At 38.1% G+C, this 27,341-nt stretch overlaps 1 pseudogene; it reads left to right on the top strand.

Moving 5' to 3' along the window:
- Positions 1 to 27,341, top strand: part of LOC108705126 — a 60,608-nt pseudogene continuing 33,267 nt past the window's right edge.

Below are 27,341 nucleotides of genomic sequence, written 5' to 3'. Positions count from 1 at the left end.
ATGTCGGAACCTCCACCAAATTTGACAGTAGGTAACAGGTGTTTTTCTTTGAATGCAGTGTTCTTTTTCCACCATGCAAAAAGCTTTTTTGTTATGACCAAATAACTAAATTTTTGTCTCATTAGTCCAAAGCACTTTGTTCCAAAATGACTGTGGTATATCTAAATGAGCTTTTCCATATAACAAGTGACTCTGTTTGAGTGCAGAAAGGGCTTCTTTCTCATCTCCCTGCCATACAGATGTTCTTTGTGCAAATTGCTCTGAATTGTAGAACGATGTACAGATACACCATCTGTAGCAAGATGTTCTTGCAGGTCTTTGGAGGTGATCTTTGGTTTGTGTGTAAGCATTCTAACAATCCTCCGCATATGCCGCTCCTGTATTTTTCTTGGCCTGCCAGACATGGGTTTTACAGCAACTGTGCCTGTGGCCTTCTATTTCATGATTACATTCCTTACAGTGGAAACTGACAGTTTAAACCTCTGAGATAGCTTTTTGTTGCCTTCCCCTAAACCATGATACCGAACAATCTTTGTTTTCAGATCTTTTGAAAGTTGCTTTGAGGATCCCATGCTGTCACTCTTCAGAGGAGAGTCAAACAGAAGCACAACTTGCAATTGGCCACCTTAAATACCTTTTCTCATGATTGGACACACCTAAGTATGGAGTTCAAGGCTTAACGAGCTACTCCAACCAATTTGGTCTGAAGAGTCAAAGCCAGAACATCAGAAAATATAGACAGACTAGACACATAATGCTTTACGTAGATGTTACATTTGCCAATAACTTTAAAATAATTGATCATTTTTATTTTTCTATATGTTGGAAAAATGCTTTGAATTGCATTTTCTTTTGTTATGAAAAAACAGGATATTGTCCACCACTAGAGTATGTTAAAGTGATTTTATAGATTTTATAGCTGACTTTTTGGTGGATCCTAATTGCTTTTAATATTTTCCTATTTTTGTATATTATATTTTGACCCATAGATTGAGAACAGTCTTAAATCCATAGAGAGGTGCCAGTCACTAGAGGAGATTCAGAGGCTGCATGAAATGGCGGACTGCCCCAGAGAGACCACAACAGCTTCTTCTCATGCAGGTATGGAGTATAGTTTATGATTTCAAGTGCTATCATTAACACCTACCAATAGTTAACAATACGTTGTTTATCACAAAGAAATAAAATACATTCCCTTTTTTTCTTGTACAAGCAACCTCTCTAATACTGATTTTACTAGGATGTGTCTCATGTGTTCACCTTCACAGGACCCACTACTAAAGCTAGAAGACTTTACACAGTGTTTTGAGTGCTCAGAAGTTGCTTTTCATGAATCAGTCCGGAGAATAATGAACCTGACGTCAACCACGGTGAAAGACGAATGGGTTGACACAGCAACACAACTCCTCACAAGGATTGATCTGTCTTTGTCATCTGACGGCAATATCTTGCAGGAGCCCAGTCTGACACCAAGGCTGATCTGCCTGAGCAACAACCTCATACAGGTAACTGTCACCAGAGGCTTTTTCTTCTTTGCAGACTATATGTACAGTAAAAGTTGATCGTAGACAGAAGTAAAGCATCGTGATATTTTTACCTAAATCATTTAATCTTCAACAAACATCTAACTTATTTCAAGTCTGGTAAAAATGATAAGCTATTTTCATGCAATGCAGGCTTTTTAGTTAATCAGTTTAAAGGGGTGGTTCACCTTTAAGGTAACTTTTATTATGTTATAGAACGGCCAATTCTAAGCAACTTTTCAACAATTTTTTATAGTTTTATAGTTATTTGCCTTTTTCTTCTGACTCTTTGCAGCTTTCAAATGGGCGCACTCTCTTCTAAAAAACAAATGCTCTGTATGGCTACAAATGTATTGTTATTGTTACTTTTTATTACTGATCTTTCTATTCAGGCCTCTCATATTCATATTCCAGTCTCTTATTCAAATCAATGCAAGGTTGCTAGGGTAATTTGAACCCTAGTTACCAGATTGGTTAAGATGCACATTCAAGAGCTGCTGAATAAAAAGCAAAATAACTCAAAAACCACAAATAATAAAAAATGAAAACCAATTGCAAACTGTCAGAATATTACTCTCTACATCATATTAAAAGTTATCTCAAAGGTGAACAACCCCTTTAATGCTATGGTGCATAACATATGATCAGCCTTGATGTCTTAAAACTCCCCAGTGCATGCCTTAAAGCAGTGGTCCCCAACCAGTAGCTCGCGAGCAACATGTTGCTCACCAACCCCTTGGATGTTGCTCCAGTGGCGCCAAAGCAGGAGCTTATTTTTGAATTCCTGGCTTGGAGGCAAGTTTTTGTTGCATAAAAATCAGGTGTACTGCCAAACAGAGCCTCTTGTAGGCTACCAGACCACATAGGGGCTACCAAACAGCCAATAACAACCCTTATTTGACATCCCCATGGACTTTTCCATGCTTGTGTTGCTCTCCAACTCATTTTTACATTTATATGTGGCTCACGAGTTAAAAAGGTTGGGGACCCCTGCCTTAAAGAGAGCACAGTTGCACAGTTTAAAAATTACACCCTTTCTAGTTGTAGCAAGGAACAGCCCTTGTTCTGTTTATCGAACGTGGTGGGATATACAGCAGTGGGCTAAACGTTGAGCTTATTTCCTTTTTTTTTTTTTCTAATTTAGTCAATTAATTGCAGTAGTATGGCCATACAGGAGGACCACAAATAACCTTCTGGTTCCTCTGTACTTCCCTGGATCATCCTGCATCGAATCGTCTAGTACGAGGAGGAAGCATTCCACTACATGTGCCTTCAACCACGCATCAGTAATGGAAAGGAAGGTGATGAATTTTACTGTAACATAGCTGCATATTCAATAAGGGTATGGTGCCATATTATTTGTTGAAAGTTGAATCTCAGCTGTTCAGCACTACCCAGGCATTTTCTCATTTGAGTAAACTGCAAAGAAAACTTGTTTTTTTTCCTGGTTATGTTAAAGTGCCTACCTGAATTTATCTAAACATTTTCTCTTTAGGCTTGGGCAAGGAGACACCTTCTTGCCACTCCTAGTCTGCCCCTCTTGACTACAGAATACATTTTGGCGCTCATGGTGTATAGAATGGATCTCAAATTGACACCAACTGCTGAGAAGTTTCGAGGGTTACTGGGTGAGGGCAAATTTTTGTTTTTGGTATATAGTATATAAAAGATAGTTACTGCAGTTTATAACTATATTATAACGTACTGGGAAGTAAACAAATTTGTATTTATTTATATTTCATAGAAGACACTAACACACCAATGTTGCCACGCTCTCATGCTTCTGAACACAGCTCATGAGTACCTTGGTAGAAGGTCCGGGTGTTGTAACTCAGATGGAGCCCTTTTGAAGTTCTATGTAAGCTTGATTCAGACAACTTTAAAAGAACAGTCACTCCAGGCTTTATAAATTACATTTTTTGCTAACTAACTATATCATAAACATTTTTACTTTGCACAGCCTATCTATTTACCTACTTGTTTATTGTTGTGCTTTTTGCTGAAAAAATTATAGAACAAACAGCATGGATGCACTAGGTGGCTGATAAGTGTGAACTTCCTTTAAACTTCCTGTTTTCAAGAAGTAGAGGAGTTTTTTTTGGTCTCATTCTATTATCAGTCAATATTTTATGATAGGATGTAGGGAATATTAAGATTAAAACTATTCCTCCACCATTTAGTAGGGCCCAGAGGCGTTGGGAAAAGGTATTTCCTGCTCTTAGTGAGGAACAGTGGGAGGAGGCTACTGACTCACTTTATTGTGATTTAATTTCTTTGCGTGACAGGCTGGTCCAATACAAATCTATTCATCAATTATATATAACCCCTAAAAAGCTTCAGACAATGGGTAGAGAATTGGAAGCCAGATGCCCAAGGTGCCAGTAGTTAGATGCATCTTTTCTGCACCTGGTGTGGCACTGTCCTCCAGTGCAGCAGTTTTGGAAGGATGTGTTACAGTATTTGGCTGATAACTTAGCGTTTCCCCAGGTGCACTAACCGGAAATTTGTTTATTGGGATTGGTGGACGATCTTGTACCTTTAAGCAAAACCAGAATACTTATGAGGGTTATACTGTTCTATGCTAAAAAGTTGATGATAATGAACTGGATGGGTATAAATAGTCCCACTGTCATCCAATGGGTTAACTTAATTAATAAAATACTTCTGTCTATTAAACTTACTTATCTGGCTAGAGGGTGTATGGGGAAATTTGAGAGAATATGGGAATCGTGGCTGGATATTAATCCGATGGGGAATTCTTAGAAAGTGGAAATAGTATGTCAGTTTGAGGAGGTACCTATATAAGAGATAGTATATAACATGGGCAGAAGATAGGGGGTGGCATAATATAGTGTATTTATGGTGGCAACAGTTGCTTCTTATGTGAGGGCGAAAGGAGGCACTATTGCTCTATTCCTAATAATATGCGAATTGGGCCTGCATTGGTGGGAACATTTTATTTGTTTACATTTGTGATAAGAAGATATGCGATAGAATACTAAACATGAAACTGAGATAAGTGAATTCCCTCCTTCCCCTTTTTGGGTTTTCCCTTTTTTTTTTTTTTTTTTTTGTTTCTGTGTTGTCGCTGGGTTTGTCTTTTTATTTCTGTATGTAGTGAAGGTGTGTTCTAATTGGGTACAGTTGAGATCTGGAAGGAACAAATAGTTTAAGCTTTTGGTTGGGAACCAACATCAATTCCCTAAAGAACACTTGCACCTGTTAATTATGAGTAAATCCACGAGCACTAAATAATTAGGCGTCGATATGGGTTAAGTATCAAGGGTAATGCGCCGCAGTATTACAAGGAATCGGTGGGTATATTAGCATTGGCACTGGCACTATTGTTCACTGGCATTAATTAATTATTTTTTCCCTCCTATTTAGCACTATTAGCACTGCCACTTGGTTTTAAAGGGGAAGAAGAACTAATAAATGGAAGGATATAAGTTTACAAATAATATATGGTAAATTCACAACAGTAAATTTAAAACAACACTGGTATTTTAAATTCATAATGCACAGGTATCATGTATAGGTATAGTGAATTGTAACAATATTGGTAGTTGTATACAGAGACACTAGTTAATAATATCACATCAAAGGAATGTTAATTGATTGGGGTTCAATTGTATGATGGGATGGTCCTTTTAAGATTCTATTTTTTCAAACTTGCTGTACAGGAATGTATGTCATTTAACTGTTGAAAATAAAAAAATAAATTAAAAAAAAAAAAAAAAAAAAGATTAAAACAATATTTGTCACTCTGCATGTCTTGACTTCTACCCTCATGTAAATTATTTTAGGTACGTGTGTTGCATAAAGAACTGTCTGCCTCCAATATTGAAGACACCCATCCTTACAAAGAAGAGTTGGAGATGGCAATGGAGCAGTGCTTCTACTGTCTCTTTGGCTACTCTAGCAGGAAAAGCAAAGCTCGCTACCTCAAGGAGCACTCTGTGCAGCAGGTGACCTTTTTTTCATATTATGTGACTGATAATACTATCCTTGTTATGTCAGTTTGAATTTCTTGGTTTTCTGTATTGTTGGGTCAGTTTGTGCAACTTGTTGATTTTGTAGCTTCATAGGTATAAGTACAGTCCTTTGTGAGCCTTTTTTAATATGTCCATAAGTCTGTTATATAAATGATTTATTTTCTTGCCACATTCTCTCCCTTCTTGGAGAGTTAATGGAAGTGTGACCATTATTAACAGCACAGCTTTTTTGTAAAGTGATCTTTTACTTGACCATTTCATTGGTCCATAGGGTCTCAAAATTGGGAGCTTTTTGATGCTATAACTTTTATTTCCCCTGCTGTTACACTCCTACCCCTTGCTTCTTGCAGACATTTATGTTTTTCTTGGTCTATAGTCACTCAGAGATACCCGAATTTCCGCCCATTAACTTTCTTCACTTTTACCTCAAAAACTGTTAATTAATCTTTCCATGTATTTGTTAGGTAAAGCAGAAGAGACGAGGATAGTTCTCTCCTTTTATTCCTTCTGTGAGTACTCCGCCTGCTAGAGGTTAAATATTTAATGTGTAGAATGAAATGTCATAGTGCATAAAAACCAGACCTCTAAGGAAGTCGGTGTCAAAATGCATCAGGCTGTGACACCACAGTGGTGCACATCTACTGGGAATCACGCAGAGAGGTCGAGACACTGACCCCCTATTGAGAGGTAGGAATGCACTGAATTCAGATTCGGTTAAGGATTCGGCCATTTTCAGTAGGATTCGACCTACTGGTTTTATGCAATTTGTCATTATATTCTACTTAAAAGTGAGTGCAATATTAAACATTTTATGGTTTAATAAAAGAGATTTAATTCTGTTAGCGCTATTATGTTCTGCAGTACCCAAAGATTGGGAAGCTGTACTCCATCTACCAAGGTACTAATAATTGTTATTAATGCGTTATTTGATATATAACCTTGTTAGTATCAATCTGCGGTAAATGGTAAGGTTCTTTTTTTTTTTTTGTTTAATCTTTTTAACACACATTCTATGCCAACCTTGCCCTAAAGTTGAACCGTTAACACCTTGGTGCCCAGTAAAGTTGTTAATCCAATCTGTGCATATAACTGGTGAATAGAATAATAAAATGCACAGTACGTTGGAAAGAGCAGAGGCCTAAAGCTGACCATAGATGCAAAGATCCGATCATTCTAATCCTCGAATGATCGAACTTCACCATCTCCCGACCTGCCACTAACCATTCAGATCAAATAAAGTACTAAAAGAACAGATCAGCCGATGTTCTGCCCTTGGCAGCAATCGTACGAAAGATATGTCTGACAAAGCTGGTGACAGTCTCCCACTGAAAATTGTCATATCGGCAATACATGCAGAGAAATTATCGGCAGCCAACAGAAATCTTTTAACCTGGCCAATCAACCAAACGACCGATCTCCGTGGGACGAAAAATGTCAGGGCTCTGCACACATGGTCCGAAAATCATATGAATCCTCGATCGGATCTTTGCATCTATGGCCAGCTTAAGTCCATTGCCAATAATTGTCTCCTGGTCTCAAAAACTTTTCATTTTGATTATTCCCTTCCCTGAATTACTGTAACAACTCATAAGTATATTTGCTCTTTTTTTCTTTTTGTTTACTGTAAAGTAGCTATCCTCCATGGAACCTGATCGGAAACCTGTATTGACTTTACAGGGTAAAGAGCATATAGGAAAGTTAATATACAAACCAAATGAGAATCATCGGAATATTTTGGTGTTGATGGGGTTACAGAAGAGGATTTACAATAGCAATTAGTGTTTCCAAATGAATGTAATGAAATATTTAGTATTTACTTGAACCCAGCCATCTAAATGGACACTGAATATTACTTGGACACGCATCCTAAAGTAGTCAAAAGTGGGAACTGTTGTGAAGCACAACTTTAGAATGTTACTGTACATTTCATACATGTATTATTCCCTTTCATTTTAGGTGGACCTGCTATGGGAAGATGTGGTTATCATGTTTGAATACTTCAGACCAAAAACTCTTCCCGAATTTGACAGCTACAAAACCAGCACTGTATTTGCTGATTTAGCTAACTTGTTAAAGAAGATGGGATCCATTGTACCCCAATCAGAAAAGCCAAAGCTGAGCATGGAAAGCGTGTCTGCTTATATTGAGGGCACAAGTAGTAAGGTATGCTGTTGCTTGTCACTGAAATGCTGGTGCTTCTTAAAAGCCAAACAACACCAATAATTATTGTTCAGGTAAACACATTTGATTTAAGCTTTTAATTGTGGTTGCTCTGAGTTCGGATGTCAACAGACATTCATTATATTGCTTACAAAATGCAGTCTATGCAGAATGGAACTGTAGAAAACCCATATTCATGACTTGGGTCTTAAATAGCTACAAATATGGGAAAAAAATGTCATGCATTCTAATAGGTAGATTCAGGTTAATATCAAATCAACCCATTATTTACATATTCAGATCTGTGCTTAGTTGGCAAAACTGCACATGGGTGTTTTTGTTATTTGTGCTAAAAAATACTCTTTTGTTGGTGTCACCCCCGCTGGAGAAGATTTAGCTTGAGTGTCAAAACGACCTGTGTGCTGTCACCAGGGCTGCCATCAGAGGATGGAGAGGTGGAACTGTTGTCTCTGGCCTGTTAAAATCATGGTCTGTAGGGGCCCCCGGGTGTGTAGCAAATGTTATGTAGCTTGCATTAGTTATGTATAAAGTTATGTTAAAACGTATGCAATTTATGTAACTTTCGCAAAAACTGCTGTGGCTTGCCATACATAACCTATATAGAAGCTAATAGAACTTGTGTATCAAGCAGAGAAGCTAGGCAGGGGCAAACTTCACTGACCACCAATCAATTAGCAAACTTAAGGTAAATTCCACTGACCCCCCCTCCCCACAATGAACTGAACTTATCATTTCATCTATTTATTCAGTCTACATGAATGAATAGATGAAAGATGTTCCAAACAGATGCCAGCCTTAAAGTTATGTGACTAATGGTTCTATGGGCTAAACAGATTGATTTTGCACAATGTGTCAATATCCAGGTATAACCACATTCAAATGTGCTGTTTTTTCTTGTTCTCAGCCCAAATTATTGAATCTAACAGGAAGCATTTTAAGGCCAGTATTTGCTCCTGTCCATCTTGTCCATGTAAGTCATGGGGCATATTTAAATGCATAGTTAAAGGGGACATGTCATCCGAAAAATATACCAAATCCTATTTTATCACTTTTGTCAAGCAAAATAAACTTTAATTACACTGTATAAATTATTTGAATCTTGTTTCCTTTGGTCTGGAAATTCATAATTATAGCAAGCAGGCAGGAGCCATATTGTGGACACTGTTATGATTTTGAGATGATGCAAGGCTTGCTTTAATGTTTGTGCACCAGAATGGAGGTCCTGATGTCCATTCCAGTGCACTGGTTACACAATTAAATGGTAAAGAGAGGGGGAATGTGGGGAGTGCAGTGACATCTAGTAAGTGCTGAATGGAAAGTGAAAAAAGTAATTGTCTGCCCACCTCTATGCCTAAAGCATAGATGAGGGGCAGACAATATTTGATTGACAGCTAAGATTTTTATAAATATATTTTATTATTACATTTTTTCAAACAAGAGACAGAAAAGGAAAAATAAATTACAGGAAAAGAGTGGCATTCACAATATTTCCTATACATAACAACCCACATCTAAATGATAATAAACAAGAAAAAAACAAAAAAAAAAGAAAGAAAAAAACAAAAACAAAATCCCTTTGGCAACCAGGGTTTTACAACCTTTATCTTTTTAGCAGTGGTCCTAATTATTCAGTTCTCATAGTTCCAGTATACTTCTTTAAATACGCAATGCTAAGTTGAGTGTTGTATCTTTTTCATATATTAACCATGGAAGCCAAGTTTTTTCATATGTTTCCATATCATTTAGTAATATATGACCCAGTTTCTCATTGGCTGCTATCTGAATTATTCTCGTTTTGAGAGATGCTATAGGTATATCTGTCTTTTTCCAGTTACTGGAAACATTTATCCTAGCTGCCATAAGAATATGTTGACACAATCTATATGTTATTTTAGGCATCTTTTTTGGTCTCATTCCTAACAGCATAACAAAAGGATCCTTAATAAATCTAGAACCTATCACTTTTGATAACAGGTGGACTACCTTATCCCAGTATTTAGATACAACCTTACATTCCCACCATATGTGGGCCATGGTTCCCCTTTCAGTACACCCCCGGAAACATCTCGTGTCACATGAGGGATAAATTCTATGCAATCTAGCTGGAACCGAGTACGCTCTATGTAGCAATTTTACCGATGTCTCCATGACAGTTATACAGTTACTTCCCTTATTCGCCATTAAGTTGCAATTTGACCACTGTTGGGTTGAAAGTTGGTCACTAAAATCTTTTTCCCACTCAAGCATATAGGGAAGCTTCTTATTGTTTGAGACCAGTCGATTTAGTTTTTTTATATACAAGGCTAAGTATCCCGGAAGCCAATGGTGTTTGTTTACACACTGCTTCAAAACTTGACAGAACTAGACAGCTAAGATTTTTAAATCAGTTTTGAATAGCTATGAATACTTTAATAAAAAAAGAGAGTTTTGATTTCTTGGTTAATTTGAAAAGGACTTTTATTATACAGAGTGACAGGTCTGCTTTAAGCGGTTCTACACAGAAATCCACTTCATTCACCAATGCTGCCTGTTTAAATGCACACAAGACAGGGCAGATGGGAGCAGAACAGCCTTTTCTTTCAAGGGGGAAAGTGCTGCATATGCACCTGGCCTTAAAATACAACATGGTACTATATGTCAACTCTGAAGTGACATATATGCCAAGATGGTGGGACAGTATCATCAAAATTACCAAACTGTATGACCAAATATGGATATGTTACTGGATAGTAGAATCAAAAATCAAATGGATTTTCAGATTCAAAGTATGCATTCTGATACTGCTGCTTATTCAAGCTCATGCCTGATTGACAAACCCAACAATATGCATGATTCAGAATGCATTCTTGAGTACTTAGAAAGCTAAGGTTTGTTTTAGCCAGGCCACTGTTTTTGATTTTCTCACTCTCATTTGGAATGGTTGGTAACTATGAGTTGGAAGAAAGCTGATTGTAATTCCAGTATTTATAAAAGAATTACATTCTCAGCCAGTAAGTTTGGCATTTGTAGTCTGGCATTTACTTGAAAGTTTCTTAAAGGAGAAGGAAAGGATCTAAATGAAAATCACTTTAATATAATTTATCATTCGTCCGACATAAGGATAAATCTACACACTATGGTCAGCTTTGGTCTAGTTACATAGTTACATATAGTTAAATCGGGTTGAAAAAAGACAAAGTCCATCAAGTTCAACCCCTCCAAATGAAAACCCAGCATCCATACACACACCCCTCCATACTTTCACATAAATTCTATATACCCATAACTATACTAACTGTAGAGTTTAGTATCACAATAGCCTTTGATATTATGTCTGTCCAAAAAATCATCCAAGCCATTCTTAAAGGCATTAACTGAATCAGCCATCACAACATCACCCGGCAGTGCATTCCACAACCTCACTGTCCTGACTGTGAAGAACCACCTACGTTGTTTCAAATTAAATTAATTTTCTTCTAGTCTAAAGGGGTGGCCTCTGGTACGGTGATCCACTTTATGGGTAAAAAGGTCCCCTGCTATTTGTCTATAATGTCTGCTTGTTTTGTCTATACTGTACTTGTAAAGTGTAAACATGTCCCCTCGCAAGCGACCTTTTCCCTCATAATTTAAGTCTTCCAACCCTCTAACCAGTTTAGTTGCACTTAGTCTCTGCACTCTCTCCAGCTCATTTATATCCCTCTTAAGGACTGGAGTCCAAAACTGCACTGCATACTCCAGATGAGGCCTTACCAGGGACCTATAAAGAGGCATAATTATGTTTTCATCCTTTGAGTTAATGCCCTTTTTTATGCAAGACAGAACTTTATTTGCTTTAGTAGCCACAGAATGACACTGCCCAGAATTAGTCAACTTGTTATCTTCAAAAATCCTTACATCCTTCTCATTTAAGGAAACTCCCAAAACACTGACATTTAGTGTATAACTTGCATTTATATTATTTTTGCCAAAGTGCATAACCTTGCATTTATCAACATTACACCTAATTTTCCAGTTTGCTGCCCAGAAACAGTACTTTCGATGGCCACCTCCAGGTCATTAATACAAAACAAGTTCGGTTGTATGAACGGCATCATCAAACAGGATTTTAATAATTTGCAATTTTAATTGGAGTGGTTTTATATGCTGGACTCCTGTAGGGGGCACTTTAGCTTCTGATGAAGTGACATTTGGTCACGAAATACGTTTGTTCCCCTGCCTGCTCACACAGTGTGTTTTAACATTTGAATAATAAAGATTTTCTATTTGTTTTTTCCCATATGCTATATTTACTTTCTTTTTTTTGTTTAAGGGGGCCTATCAGCCTGAGAAATAACTCAAAATCCTATTTTATGAAGTTAGTCAAGCAAAATAAACTTTACTTACATTATATAAATCATTTAAATATTGTTTCTGTTAATCTTGGAATTCACAATCACAGCAAGCAGGCAGTCTCCATTTTGTGGACACAAGATTTGCATCATGCCAAAATCTTGTTTATGCACCAGAATGGGGGACCTGATGCCCATGCCCATGCACTGGTTTCATAATTTAACAGTTACAAGGGAGGGGCAATATGGGGAGTGCAATGGCATCTTGGAAGTGCAGAATGGAAAGTAAAAGTAATTGCCTGCCCCTCCTAAGGCATAGATGAGGTGCAGGCAATGTGACTGAATTTTTGACAGCTGAGCTTTTAAATAAGTATATGAATAACAGGTATGGATGATTTATTAATAATAATAAATTGTGTGTCTTGTTTAATTTTAAAAGGACTTTGATTATACAGCTTTGTATGTCTCTCATCTCCTGATCTCAACCCAGAACTCCTAACTCGCGTCTCCTCCTGCCTGTCCGCTATCTCTACCTGGATGTCGCAACGCTACCTTAAATTAAACCTCTCTAAAACTGAAATGGTTCTCTTTCCTCCAATTAACACCAGTAGCATCCCCGAAGTATCCATCATAGTTAACAATTCCATAATCACCCCCTCTCCCCAGGCCCGGTGCCTTGGGGTTATCCTAGATTCTGCCCTGTCACTCACTCCTCATATCCAATCACTTATTAAATCATGTCACTTCCACCTAAGGAACATATCCAAAATACGATCATTTATCACCCAAGACGCTGCCAAAATTCTTATTCACTCTCTCATCATATCGTGTCTAGACTACTGCAACTCTCTTTTAATTGGCCTCCCCCTCCAGAGACTGTCACCTCTCCAGTCCATAATGAACACTGCTGCGAGGCTCATACACCTCAGCAACCGCTCCTCCTCTGCCTCTCCATTCTGTCAATCCCTGCACTGACTTCCGTTACCTTTCAGAATCAAATTCAAATTAATGACACTGACTTTCAAAGCACTTCACAACTCTGCTCCACCCTACATCTCTGAACTCATCTCTATATACTCACCCACTCGCTTACTACGCTCCTCTACTGACCTGCTACTCAACTCTTCTCTCATTACCTCCTCACATGCTCGCATTCAAGACTTTGGAAGGGCTGCACCCCTCCTCTGGAACGCTCTCCCACGGTCTGTCCGACTTTCTCCCAACCTTTCTGCTTTCAAAAAATCTCTGAAAACGCACTTCTTTCGAGAAGCCTACCCTCACTCTGCTTAACTACCAAATGCAACACCACATACAGTACCACATTTCTCACCCACTTACTTCGATTTTGCCCACTCCCACACCTTTTGTATTACTCCCTTCCCTTTAGACTGTATGCCTATGCATAGGGCCTTCCTCACCTCTTTGTACCTGTATTGATTGTGATGTTTGTTACTCCATATATTCTATATATGTAATTCATGTGATGTAGTTGTATAATCACATTTACTTTACAGTGCTACGCAATATGTTGGCGCTATGTAAATACATGTTAATAATAATAATAATATGTCTGGATGACAGACAGATGCACGAGCAAGCCATATCCCAGATAAATTAAATTCAAATGAACTAAAGAGTGATGGTCCTATCTGGAAGCACGCTACTCCTGTCCTGAACTCTTTTAAGAGGGCGCTTGAGATTGATAGTTCAAATCTGTCTCTGTGGATTGAGTATGGTTCTTTGTCCTACACACTCCATACCTTTGCCTCTCGCCAGCTGTCTCACTTAAAGAGGTGTCTCCAGAGGTGGTGACTCACATGACACTGTGCAACTTGTAAATTGTAGTCATAGAGGCAATAATTTCTAATCAAAGAAGCATAATGAATTCACTTCAGTGCAACCAGTGTGTAGGGTGTACCATCATTTCTTACCAAAACAAGCAAGTGTTGCATAACAAAATAAAATTACATCAGTTTTTACTCACAACCCGATCACTAATTACAAATAAAAATGGCAAATTTTGTAAGAATAGCAGGTGATCAGTGCATGACCATACACATGTTGTAAGTTCATATAGCATAAAATAGTTGTTGCAAAGTTATACGGTAGGTACTACTCCTAAAACGAATTAATATTCCTAGATGGTTTCTGGAATTTGTTATAAAGGTAGAATTAAACGGCTAAATAACATGAACTCTTTTTTCCAAGAACAAATAGATGTTCTTTGTTGTGAACAAAGAAAGGTGCTCTGCCTTTTAGATTTAGCAATTGACCCTGTTTATAGGACAGTTTAAGTTGTATTTACTTGCACGTGTGTAGTGGTCTTACTACTGGCAGAATTAAATAAGATAAATATTTCAGAAATGTGCCAGTAGTGCTGCGTCTTTAGAACATTTAATAAATCTCTTTATTTCTCACAAACATGTCAACTTGCCTTGTTTTATTTTTCTTATACTATTAAAGGAGAAGAAACAGAAATATAAAATGTTTCTACAGATTCATGCATATTTGATTATAGCTTCTTTTCTATTACACGGTTAAAAGAACGGCGGGACAGCATGCTGCAGACAGCCAAACTGTGCTTTACTTCTACTTCACGCTGTGAGGGAGATGGGGATGAAGAAGAATGGCTGATTCACTACATGCTATGCAAAATCTCAGAAAAACAAATGCTAGCCTCTGAGGTTTATCTACAGCAGTACAAACAGGCTGCTCACTACTTGCACAAGGAAGCTACCTGTTATGCCAAAAACAATTCATTACCATATCCTCCAGAGCTGTCTATGGAAGCACTAGAGGTAACTAACTAGCAGAAGCACATTGTTAGGGGTGCATGTCATTATGTTCTATGATGCACAGGGCCACGTCATGTGTCAATTTTCAGAAAGAATGCAAATCATATAAGAGATTTGTATTGTACATACCGTAATATATTATATTATCTGCAGATATTGGTTTATATTATATAAATGCATGGAATGGTAGAAAGGATGGCAAGTGTTCCACATTCCATGTCCTCAGGTTCCAGGGCTGCTGGTTGAAATGTCTCTACGTTGACCTTGCTTTCTCTAACCTATGTTTATTGGCTGCTGGTGGAGGTGCAGTCTGCAGTTACTGATGTGGCTCATTCTATTTCTTTCTTTTTCTAGAACATAGCCAGGACAGCATGCCAGTCATCTTGTCAGACTCCAGCTCCACACAGGTTACATTCACAGAACCTGCGAGCTCCCAGGACAGCACAAAGCGACCGTTCTTAGAAAAGAAAGCCAGCTGTTCATACACTGCAGTTCATTTCCGAGAGATTCATGGAACCAGCTGATGAAAGAGGTATGGCATAATCTGAAGAGCTTGTGGTTTCTTTAGCTATTCAATTATCCATTTGTGGCAAGATTGTATATACCAAGATTAATATTTTGTCATATTTTCTAAAAACAATACCTTGTTGATTTCATAAACAAGCTCATTGTGTATGTGTTTGGTATCGGATCTGAACATTCAGCCACACGGCTGTCTAAAAATAAAAATAGACAGAATGTATGTATTCATGAATTTCTAAATTTGTGTTTTTGTCGCTACGTCTTCCTCAGTATGTGCTGCACAGAAAAGGTTGGTATTTCCCAATAAACTGATAATGATTATAAAAATATAATTTATATGAAAAAGAAGATTTTGCTTTATACAGAACTTTTATAGAGGTTCTGTTTCATAGCCACAGACAACAATCAAAAAGACCTGACTCCTGAGATATTCTGCAATTATTATATTGACAGTTGGTAAGAGCTTACCTTGCCTATGATCTGGGTGATTCTTGGTGAACATTAATTAGTATGCTTTTTCTTAATTCAGTATGTAACCAAGAATTGATAACTTGTACACTTTAAATATCAAATGAGTAGTACTGTAAAATACTAATAAATTGTATTATTTGCAGGAAAAATGGAAGATCATATGGATAACCCTTCTACCACAGCGGAGTTAGAAGTGCACCCTGAATCTTATATCGATGTTACATGTACAACACCTATAAGGACTAAGGAGTAAGGACTTTCTAATGGGAGATAAGAAGAAGACAGAATCTGTAGGGGATGTGTATATATGGATGTGAATATCCCCAAATTCTCCCTGATGGATTAGAAGAGCAGCGCAAAGTTCTTTTCGAGCAGTGCATCAACTCCTTCAGGTTGTGTCTGAGCTGGTTTTCTCAGCACTGCAAGAGCTTGTACAGATTAGTTTACCTGTATACCCACAGCAACACTTGCCAGGTAAGTGCTGTAAATGTTACATTATATTTAATTTAAGTATAATTAATTATATTAATTATATTTAAGTGCATAACCTGTTACTTTTTCATGGATATTGTATAGTAAGCTTAACTAATCATGTCAAAAATGGTTCACCTCTAGAAAGGCCAACTGAAAGGGCTTTACCGGGCAGAACAGCAACTTGTATTTGTTAGATGTTATTATAAAATTAACTTGTATCCTTTCAGAGGATTTTGGATAGTACTATGAAACACACTTACCCCTCCCCAGGAGAAAATTAGCCCATGAGTAGTAGAGTAGAAAAATTTGAATTCTGTAAATCGGTATATACTAACTAGAGCCCTTTCCCCGGATGTTGCTGAACTGCAACTTGTATTCTTAATAAAGTGCTAAAGCATTGTGGGAATTGTAGTGCAACAATGTCTGATGAAGGTCTTTGGGAATCTAGATTTCATAGAACACTGGATGGATATGTGGTATAATGAGAACAAGTCTTATGGATCCCATATAAACTAGAGTTGAATTAACTTTAAATCATGCTGTGCTGGCCCATGATATATACAGTATCTTGTAATTTTTAGGTGAAAAACTTGAAGAGACACTGTCACATTAGAGACTTTGAAACACAGATGCTGTATCACTGAAGTAACGGGGAAGGTGTAAATTTAGTGAACAGAATAATAGATGGGTAAAAATAAAAAAACAAGAATAGGGAAGTAATTTTGCATGAAAATATGTGTTCAATATACTAAAAGTGTGCAATGGAAAACAAAGTTTTAGAGGCAAGATGCAGGAAAGAACAAGATAGAAACCAGCATAGCAAAGACATGTTAAACCATCTAAGGGGAAAAGTATAAATGTTAAAAAGTAGAATAGTTAAAACTAGATTAATGGGCAGATTTATCAATAGTCAAAGTGAAATTTAGAATTTTCACGTTTTTTTATGGCCAAAACTGTCAAAATCGACTAGGGAATAGTTCAAATTCTATTTGAGTTTTTTAAAAAATTTGAATTCGATTTTCGAGATTTATCATACACTGGCCCTTTAAGAACTCGACTATTCACCACCTTAAACCTGCCAAATTGCTGTTTTAGCCTATGGAAGACACACAGGAATCAATTTGGAGTTGTTTGCAGCCTTCCTGACATTCAATTTTTTTTGTGCAGAAAAAACTAATCGATTTTGAAAAACCCTAATCGAATTCTGTTTGAATTCGAGTCGATCCTATTCACCCAACTTTGAAAAATTTGATTTTTTTTTTTTAAATGCAATTCGATAAATCTGCCCCTAAGAGTAACAACTGTGTGATGTAAATTTAGAGAAGCCAGTGACGAGCAATTTGCACTTATGCTCTTAACAAACCAAACTATATTACTATACACCAAAACCACAGACCGCTGTCAAGGCGCTGATCAAGAATATCAGGAATCCGGCACAATTAACATCAAGATTCGGCTTTATTCACACATAGGAAGGATAACAGTGGAGGATGTACAATTCTAACGCGTTTCATGCCCCATAGCTGGGCACTTCATTGACTCTGATGAAGTGCCCAGCTATGGGGCATGAAACACGTTAGAATTGTACATCCTCCACTGTTATCCTTCCTATGTGTAAATAAAGCCGAATCTTGATGTTAATTGTGCCGGATTCCTGATATTCTTGATCAGCGCCTTGACAGCGGTCTGTGGTTTTGATGTAGTAGCCGGCAAGGAGTGACCAGCATATCGCGAGAGCAGTGATCGAGCAGGACGGCACTTTGGTCCGGGTGAGCTCCGCCATTGATGCTCCGTGAGTAGAGCTTATATTACTATACACCTCTGTAACAGTGCAGTGGATTGTAGGCGAGACCAGGGGATCACAGTCTGGGGTGACCATGTCCCTGTCATGATAGGAAGTATGAAAAGTAAAGGCAGACTAATCCCAATAAAGATGTATATATAACAATTAATTTAAAAAGAAAACTAGCATTCACATTCCCCATGAACAATTCTAGAAATGTGTCTGTGATCTGTAACACCTGTGCACAGATTTGTGAAGAGGTGAGGTTAGGCCATGTTCAATAAGAATATCATGATAAGAGCATATGCAGGCATGTCAGCAGAGACCTGCTTCAGTGGGAGACAACCCTGCACAATCTTCCTGCAGTTTTCAAACTTAAAAAACTTGCAGCAGAGAAAGATCCACTTTGTGTCAGCATAGCCTGATTCACTGCTTATCTGCCAATGATTATGAATTAGGGAGTCGATCTCAGCAAGGCAGCTCAGTTACGTAGTGACTCATTCAGCGCTGCAGAGAACACAGTTTGAAAAACTGCAGAGGACAATTTTGGAGTTATGTCAAGGGCTGTTTTTTCAGAATGAAATGCAACTTGAAGCTTGAACTTCGTACATAACATGTTTTGTGTCTTCAGTAGCAGCTTCTTCTGGCTATTCATTCATACCTCCCAACTGTCCCGTTTTCAGAGGGACGGTCTCTCTTTTTGTTCTCTGCTCTGAACCGCCAGAAAAAGAAACGATGTTCCTAACTTAATTGGCTTTTGTCAGAGAGCCCAGAACAGCCATTTTTGTAAAATGAACATGGTAATTAGGGGGAAATGAACATGGTAATTAGTGGGCAGAAAAATGGGCGTGGTCAAAAAAAATTCACTGTGCTACACGCGCCAACTCTTTGTCCCTCTTTTTATTTCCAAAATGGTGGGAGGTATGTTCATTGGCTTTTCCTAGAAACAAACAGGGCACATTTTGGTGCAAAAAGTAAAATGTATGTCAAAATCTGTTGAGTGTGTGGGCTCACAGGCTGACTGTCTGTTAGTGTATACACATCAGCAGAGAAAAGCTAATATGCTGACTTTGCACCTCCAGTGTTTTCACTGACGGTACTGTTGGTGAACATGCGAGAACAAAAAGGGATGGGCTGTAATGCAAAAGGGGCGGAGCACCGCACAGTAACACAAAAGGGGCAGAGCAATACGCGCAATTGACAGAAACCTGAAAAAAAAGGTAAGTACTGAGCGAATTGGGGGCGGGCCAAGGGCTTTTTCTTTAGGGTATTACAAATTACTGGTAACTACATTGCCGGTTAATTTGTAATACCAGCCCCGGCCTTGGCAGGTGTTTTACCTGTAAAATACCGGCCAGGTGGCATCCCTATTCACTGGGGATATGTGCCACTTTGTCCCCTGTTTGTAATTGTTGGAAACCCAGACTAAGTTAGAAAAGATATGCACATTTTTTTTCCAACCTGCAGTGTGGTTTTATAAGATTTTGTGTATAACTGAGAGTGCATATTGTGGCACGTTTCCTCCTTTTAGACATACTGTAATGGTAGAGAACATATGCGTTTGTTAGCTGATGTTTGCACTGTTTGGTTCCTCTCGTTTATGTACAATAGCAAGCCTGTAATGATTCATCTTGAGCATGGGATGGCAGACCCGTGAGAACAGAGCTGTCTTCCTACAGGCCCTTCCACATAGGAATTAATATTTTCATAGCCCACGCACTACAGTCACCAGCAGCTCCCAGTGAGGGAGCAAGGGGTGGTTCACCTTTAAAGTAACTTTTAATATGTTATAGAACGACCAAGCAACTTTACAATTGGTTTTCATAATTTATTTTTAATAGTTATGTGACTTTTTCTTCTGATTCTTTGCAGCTTTCAAATGGGCATCGCTGTCCTCTTCTAAAAAAACAAATACTCTGTAAGGCTACAAATGTATTGTTATTGTTACGGTACTTTTTATTACTGATCCTTCTATTCAGACTCTCTCCTATTGATATTCCATTCTCTTATTCAAATCAATGCATGGTTGCTAATTTGGACCCTAGTTACCAGACTGCTTAAAATGCAAATTGAAGAGCTGCTGAATAAAAAGCTAAATAACTCAAAAACCTTCAATAATAAAAAATTAAAACAAATTGCAAATTATATCATTATATCACTCTCTACATCATACTAAAAGTTATCTCAAAGACTGGTCTGGATGGTACACAAAAGTGAATGGAGACCATGATAATGTTATGGGATTCTGAATTAGTGTGACTTGTGCTCTGATAAACTTCTGTAACTCTTTGCTGCTGCACTGCAATTTAGAGTGATATCACCCCCCCCCCCAACAGCCCATCAGTAGAACAATGGTAAGGTGACCAAATTACAGCTCCCTGATAGATATAAGAACAGCCCTCAGCAGTGAAAATCCAGGTCCCACTGTGACTCCTTCAGTTACATTGAGTAGGAGAAACAATAGCCTGCCTGAAAGCAGTTCCATTGTGCAGCACTAGCTATTTCTGAAAGCACATGAGTAGCCAAAATAACCTAAGATGGCTGCCTACACATCAATATTACAACAAAAATGAATACAGAGCTCTAAAGACTTTTGGTATGACATTGTAATAATAATATAGTCCAACCATTAAGCATATTGTGCATTGTGTTCAGCCACCGGCCTTTCTTCCTTTATTATTTTACTGTAACGCATTTATGAATGTTTTTTTTACCCTTACTACCTACTGTGGTCTCCCCAAATGAGCTAAACCTTCATCTAATCACTGGCTTTTTCGTATAGTTTGTTATAAAGGGTGTTCAAATAGAAACATAGTAACATAAGCTCAGGAAATGCTTCCGCCCCACTGTTGTTCTGATGGAACTATAGAGGTGGGATTAAATATAAAATTAAAGTCCTTTGAATTTATACTGTTTGGTTCAGCATTTTGTTGCAAAACAACAGGATTTCCATCACAATTTATTGGCCAATCAAAGTTTTGTTTACACTAGAAAATAATGTATAAGAGGGCATAGACGTTAAGATTTTTCTCTCCCTCATGACCAATTTAAGTGTGATCTGATGAATCCATAAATTATCATGAGGTTAGTGGGCACCCAACGATCGTGCATCTAACGATTTTTTTGTCTGACATTGTCAGAAAATCAATTGTTCAGGTTAGAAAATGTTCATTGTTTACAGTGAAATTTATCCAGTGTCCAATTGTTTGCAGGGCCAAGCAGGCAGCTACCCACAGTTTTCAGAGCTTCAACCAGACAATATTGCTTGAAATTGTCTTTTTAGTTGATGAACAGATCGTACTATGCTTGCTTGAGGCCCAAATGATTTCCCTCTGCTCATGGGTGACCAAATAGGGTAAAGATGCCCTTGTTTTTCCTTTTCACCAGCATATCTGATGACACACATGTCATTTTGATTGTGTACCATAGTTCCTAAAGTGAAAAAAATGTTTACTTTATAGTAGTCACAATTATGTTTTTAGAAAAATCTTCTAAGGAACAGGTACACATAGCTTAAATTGTTCAGTAATTCATTAAGCTGTCAGCTTTATTAAAACAAAATAGGCATTTAAGGGAGGACAGGTGGATGTATCAACCAAAAGGTATACAGGGACTGTTAAAATAGCATGAGGTGCAGGAATGGAACTAAAATAAATTTAGAAGGCAAATCTGAAAGGTGAGTCTACCTGTAACTGCTACACAAGCCAGAAGCCAAGAATTGAGTGTAGAGGAGTAAAAATGGCCATAGATGACAAGACATTGGTTGCTGTCTGGTCAAGTCTTGAACGAGTCAGCTAAGGACTCTGTATCAAAACTATACCCTCCTTGATCAATATCATCATGCCACATATGGGTTTTAAAATGGAGAATATCTGCTCTGTATGAGTTTTTCAGCATATGCAGTACATATGTTGTGTGAAGAAATGGCATATGTTTGTGTCTAAATATTATAAAGCTGATTTCTGTCAACTCCTGGTTTGAACGCACCATTGTGCCAGTGTTTGACAAAAAGTGAGAGTAGAATCCAACCATTAAAATTTTGCATTTGCCCTGGGCATGATATTACTGACACAGTATAGTGATACCAGTACAGACACTTTTTAATTCAAAGCACTCAGTTTAAAGTATCTGATGGTGTAAATATTTTAATGGAATGATAAGATTTAGATATTTAAAGGAATTGTTCAGTGTAAAAATAAAAACTGGGTAAATAGGCTGTTCAAAATAAAAAATGTTTCTAATATAGTTAGTTAGGCAAAAATGTAATGTATAAAGGCTGCAGTGACTGGATGTGTCAGAACACTACTTCCTGCTTTTCAGCTCTCTTGGTTTATACTGACTGGTTACCAGGCAGTAACCAATCAGAGACTTGAGGGGGAGGCACATGGGTCATATCTGTTGCTTTTGAATCTGAGCTGAATGCTGAGGATCAATTGCAAACTCACTGAACAGATATGACCCATGTGGCCCCCCTTCAAGTCGCTGACTAGCTCAGAGTTATAGAGCTGAAAAGCAGGAAGTAGTGTTCTGGCTATTATATTAGACATCCAGTCACTCCAGCTTTTATATATTACATTTTTGGCTAACTAACTATATTAGAAACATTTTTTATTTTGCACAGCCTATCTATGTACCCTGTTTTTATTTCCACACTGAACTGTTCCTTTAAGGATAATGCAAAATGTTAAATAACTAGAAAAGAACAATTTATGCTTCTGTTGCATGTACAGTTGTCTCTTTATTTGCACTAGTTCACAAACTTGAGAGGTAAATGGGGAGGACGATGGAGGTTAAAGGAATAGTTCAGAGTAAAAATAAAAACTAGGTGAATAGATAGGCTTTGCAAAATAAAAATTGTTACTAATATAATTAGTTGGGTAAAAATGTAATCTATAAAGGCTGGAGTGACCAGAAGTCTTACAGAACCCAACTCTTGCTTTTCAGCTCTCTAACTCTGAGTTAGTCAGTGACTTTAAGGGGGGCCACATGGGACATAACTGTTCAGTGAGTTTGCAATTGATCCTTAGCATGCAGCTCAGATTCAACAGTTATGACTCATATTGCCCCCCCTCAAGTCACTGATTGGTTACTGCCTGGTAACCAATCAGTGGAAACAAGAGAGCTGCAAAACAGGAAGTTGGGTTCTGGACATTATTTTAGACATCCAATCACTCCAGCCTTTATACATAACATTTTTGGCTAACTAACTATATTAAAACATTTTTTATTTTGCACAGCCTATCTATTTACCCAGTTTTTATATTTTTACTGAACAATTCCTTTAAAGAATGATAGGAGAATCCAAGCTTTAAAGTCTAAAGTGAAAGAGCAAAGTATCTGAAGGACTTAATTCAGCAGGCAACCCTCAGTGGCTGGCTGGAGGGTGGAGAAGGGAGCTTCTGGGGAGTAGTCTAGAAGCCATGCATGAAAGCTGTGAGATTATTCATATAGGAGTTGAGGTTAGCAGTACAACGGTCAGGCTTAAGAACTGATTGTGAGGTGGACTGGAAGGAAGCTGATGGTAGTAATCATAAGAGTCAAGCCTGAGAGGCAAGTGGTGTGATCAGCTAAGGAAAAAAATGGAAAGGGGTCAGCTAAGGGAAAAATGGAAAGGAATTGGCTAAGAGAAATAATGGAAAGGGAAGGCATGCTTTAAAATTAAGTAGGTATGTACCTAGCTGTGAGAGTAGGGAGAATGGAGATTAGTAAGGGAAGTAGGTGATTTGGTGGTAGTAGTAGGGGACTGAGGTAATAGCCTAGAAAGAAGCATAGGCATCTAGGCTGAACACAAATAGAAATAATTATTAAACCAAGTTAATAGAAAATGGAAATGGAATGGTTCTGTTTTTACATTTCCTTTTTTGGTATTATAAAGAGTTTGATATGAGATCTAAGGCATTGCTGTATTGTCTATCATTGGTACACAATTGGTATGCTTTCTCTTCATGTATGTGTCATTGAGTTAGGGCTATGTTAGAATGTATGCTGTTATTAAGGATGAACAATGGCGATAAATACAGTGGGGATGATTTACTAAGAAAAGCGCTAAATTGCAATAGTGTAGTTTTGAAGGGTTGGAAGAAGGGGATTTCTGGGGAGACGTCTAGGAGCCATGCCAATTGCTTTAGATGTTTGTACTAGATACTATATATCATGGCCTGGATGAAGGAAAATCTTAATAGACAATTAAATCTTTGTTTCCCACGTACTTATCTAAGTGCTGGTGTGTCCATGTGGTCTTGATAAAATTCTGCTTACACTGTTCTTTTAGCTTATCTGTCGGTCTGTCTAGGCAGAGCTCAGCTGTTGTGTATGTCTAGGCACTGTGTGTATTTGGATGCTTGCAATAGGAATAGCTTGGCAGTCACATTGTACATAGTTTATTATTTCAAGCTGCTTTTGTTTTGGTAACCGAATATGTCACCAAGTGAGCAGTCTGGATTGTTTTCAAGGAGCCCTGTTTATTTGTCTCTCTACCTCACTATTCCTTACTGCATCTCACCACCACCTCACCTCTCACCCCTTATTAACTTTTTCTCTAGGTTTCTCCATTAGAGTGGAGGTGCTAAAGTAGGAATGTCATTAAGCATATGGTAGAAGAAAAACTTTAATAAACTGTATTTAAGCTACAGAGGCAAGCTCTTTAAAATAGCCTTGCACAGGTTATGCCATCCTTTATTTTAGCAATACCCCAACAATTTTCAAGGACATCTTCACAAGGCTTGTGTTACTAGTTTGTATAATGCCATGAGACTATAGATAAGTGTAAAATGCATGCCTGTGTGGAGTATATAAATGCATACATAACTAGTGTGGGTTTAAACACACTGATGAGAGATAAAGTACATATTGCATGTATAAGTATAGTCCAGAAGGTACTGATTACAGGAGACCTATTGTGTGAAAACCAAGAATGTGCCAGTGCACTATACTCTCTTAAAAATAAAGAATGTGCTTATTTAAAACACTGACAGCTCAAATATAAGGATCTCCAATACATGGGCAACTTTTGAAGATCATATTAATTTAAAAGGGCTTTTCCCTTATCCTATATGTATCCTTTAAATGAGTTACATGGGGGAATAATTGACTACAATAGCTATAACTGAGGGGGGCAGGTATGTGTATGTTGTGTAGTATTACAGTCAATAACATTTAAAAAAGATGCAGTAATACTTATTGCACTAAAAGTTCCAAGTACAGTTATAATGTAATAAACAGACTAAATTAAGAACAGAGATAGGTAAATGGGGGTAATTGAATTGATACATGAATTACACAGGGATTTGCTGAAATAAAGGAGTAACTTGCAAGGAGAACCAGAACTAACAAAAGCAGAAAAGTGGAATTTGGTGCCATTAAGTTACATATTATAGTGGGGTTTAAGACATAATGAGGAGAAAATTGTAACCCATCTAAACTGAGGGAGGCAAAGATGGGGAATAAAGCAAAATTCATAAGGGAGGGAGCGGGAGGTGAAGAAGGGGAATGGATACTGAATGTAGATGTAGGGAGAGCTGCAGAGATGCTGTGACTCAGACAGAATGCTATTAAATGTAAAACAGAAAAGGGTAGGGGGACTATGAGGCATCCGTGCAAATTTATTATATTCCGACTACATTCTGACACCCCTCATTAAGAAAAAAAACATTTCATATCAGGTTTCTGTTCCAAAAGCCTGAATTCTAAACAAACTCACTCCTTTGTTACATAGGCACACAATATTTGTAGGTAATGTGTATATACTGTATTGTGTTATTGAAATCAAGGTATGAGAACATAACCAATATCTCTCCTTCCGTCTACTTGTTGTCTTCTTAGAACCTGCAGTGGGCCAGAGATGTGTTGCTAGGCAGCAGTATCCCGTGGCAGCAGCTGAAGCACATGCCAGCACAGGGACTCTTCGATGAGAGGAACAAGACCAATTTCTTCAATGTAAGTTGTAGTCTGTGACAAAGGTCAGCTGAGGTGTCACTCTTGTAAAGCCTCAGACCGAGTCGGCAGCTTATTGGCCCGTGCGTGGGGCCATCTGACGGGCGTCCCTGATCGATATCTGGCCGAAAGTCAGATAATTAAAGGTCATAACACGTGCCAGTAAGCATATTAATCAGGGCTACTATTAATAAAACTTTGGTTCTATTATTCAAGCCTTGTTTTTTTTTTAACATTTACTTTAATATTTGGGCTTTTCCCCTTCTGTACATCCTAAAATGCATTAGGAATTCTGCTAGAACTGAATCCTCTAAGACAGAATACCCTTATCTGTCTGTAAGGTTAAAATACAGAGATCCTTACCCCAAATCAAGGTTTTCCCATGTAGAATTATGACTGGAAGTTCCGAAGTGACATATTAACCTTGGTTATGATTGCTGTATTATACTTGACTATGTAATCGAATCAAGTAGTATATCACTACTTATCCAGCTTCAATACTTTGTAGATTCATATGATACTGTGAAGAGCTCTATGAAGAATGGTACTAGAAGTGGGGTAGACCATGCAAATTCCAGTCATCTTGTTCAACACTATTTATTGTACACTACACATGATTTAATACAATACACCAGATCGATAGGTTGTTTTGTCTGTAGCTGAATTGCTATGTAAATTATAGCCTTTAAATTGTTAAATGAACTCTGACTTGTTAGTAAAGGTATAGACTCTATTGTCTAGAATGCTTGGACCTGGGTTATATATTCACAATAACAGGGAGTAATGGTCCCCATACACAGGGCAATAAAAGCTGCAGAGAGACCAGGTCGGCAGCTTATTGGCCCATGTGTGGGGCCCTTCGACGGGCTTCCACAATCTATATCTGTCCGAATCAGGCAGGGTTACCGGCCTAGCCGGTAAAACACCAGCCAAGGCCGGGGCCGGTATTACAAATTTACCGACAATGTAGCTGCCGGTAAATTTGTAATACACTTAAAAAAAGCCCGTGGCCTGCCCCCAGCCTGCTCCAAACTTACCTTTTTTCCTGGGCTTCTTCCCAAATTCACGCGTTTGGCTCCGTCCCCTTTGAGGTCACGATCCGGCCTGCCAATAGTGCTCCCCGGCCCCGCCCCCTTTATCGTCACGGCCCCACCCCTTTAAGACCACCCCTCCACCTGCTGGTAAAGGTTATTTTAAAAGGTGGCAACCCTATTTATGTCTGATGCCCCATGTTCCTGAGGGGGCTGCCATATTTGTGTAGCAGTAGTCTGTTAGCATTAGAAACTTTAACTGACAGGCTGAGATTGGACAGTGAGGTTGACAAAACAGCCAGGTTTAGAAACTTCTGCTAACAATTA

This window comes from Xenopus laevis, chromosome 1S (genome assembly GCF_017654675.1).
Source record: "Xenopus laevis strain J_2021 chromosome 1S, Xenopus_laevis_v10.1, whole genome shotgun sequence".
In the NCBI taxonomy this organism is placed as follows: Eukaryota; Metazoa; Chordata; class Amphibia; order Anura; family Pipidae; genus Xenopus; species Xenopus laevis.
This window is presented reverse-complemented; position numbering and strand designations above follow the sequence as displayed.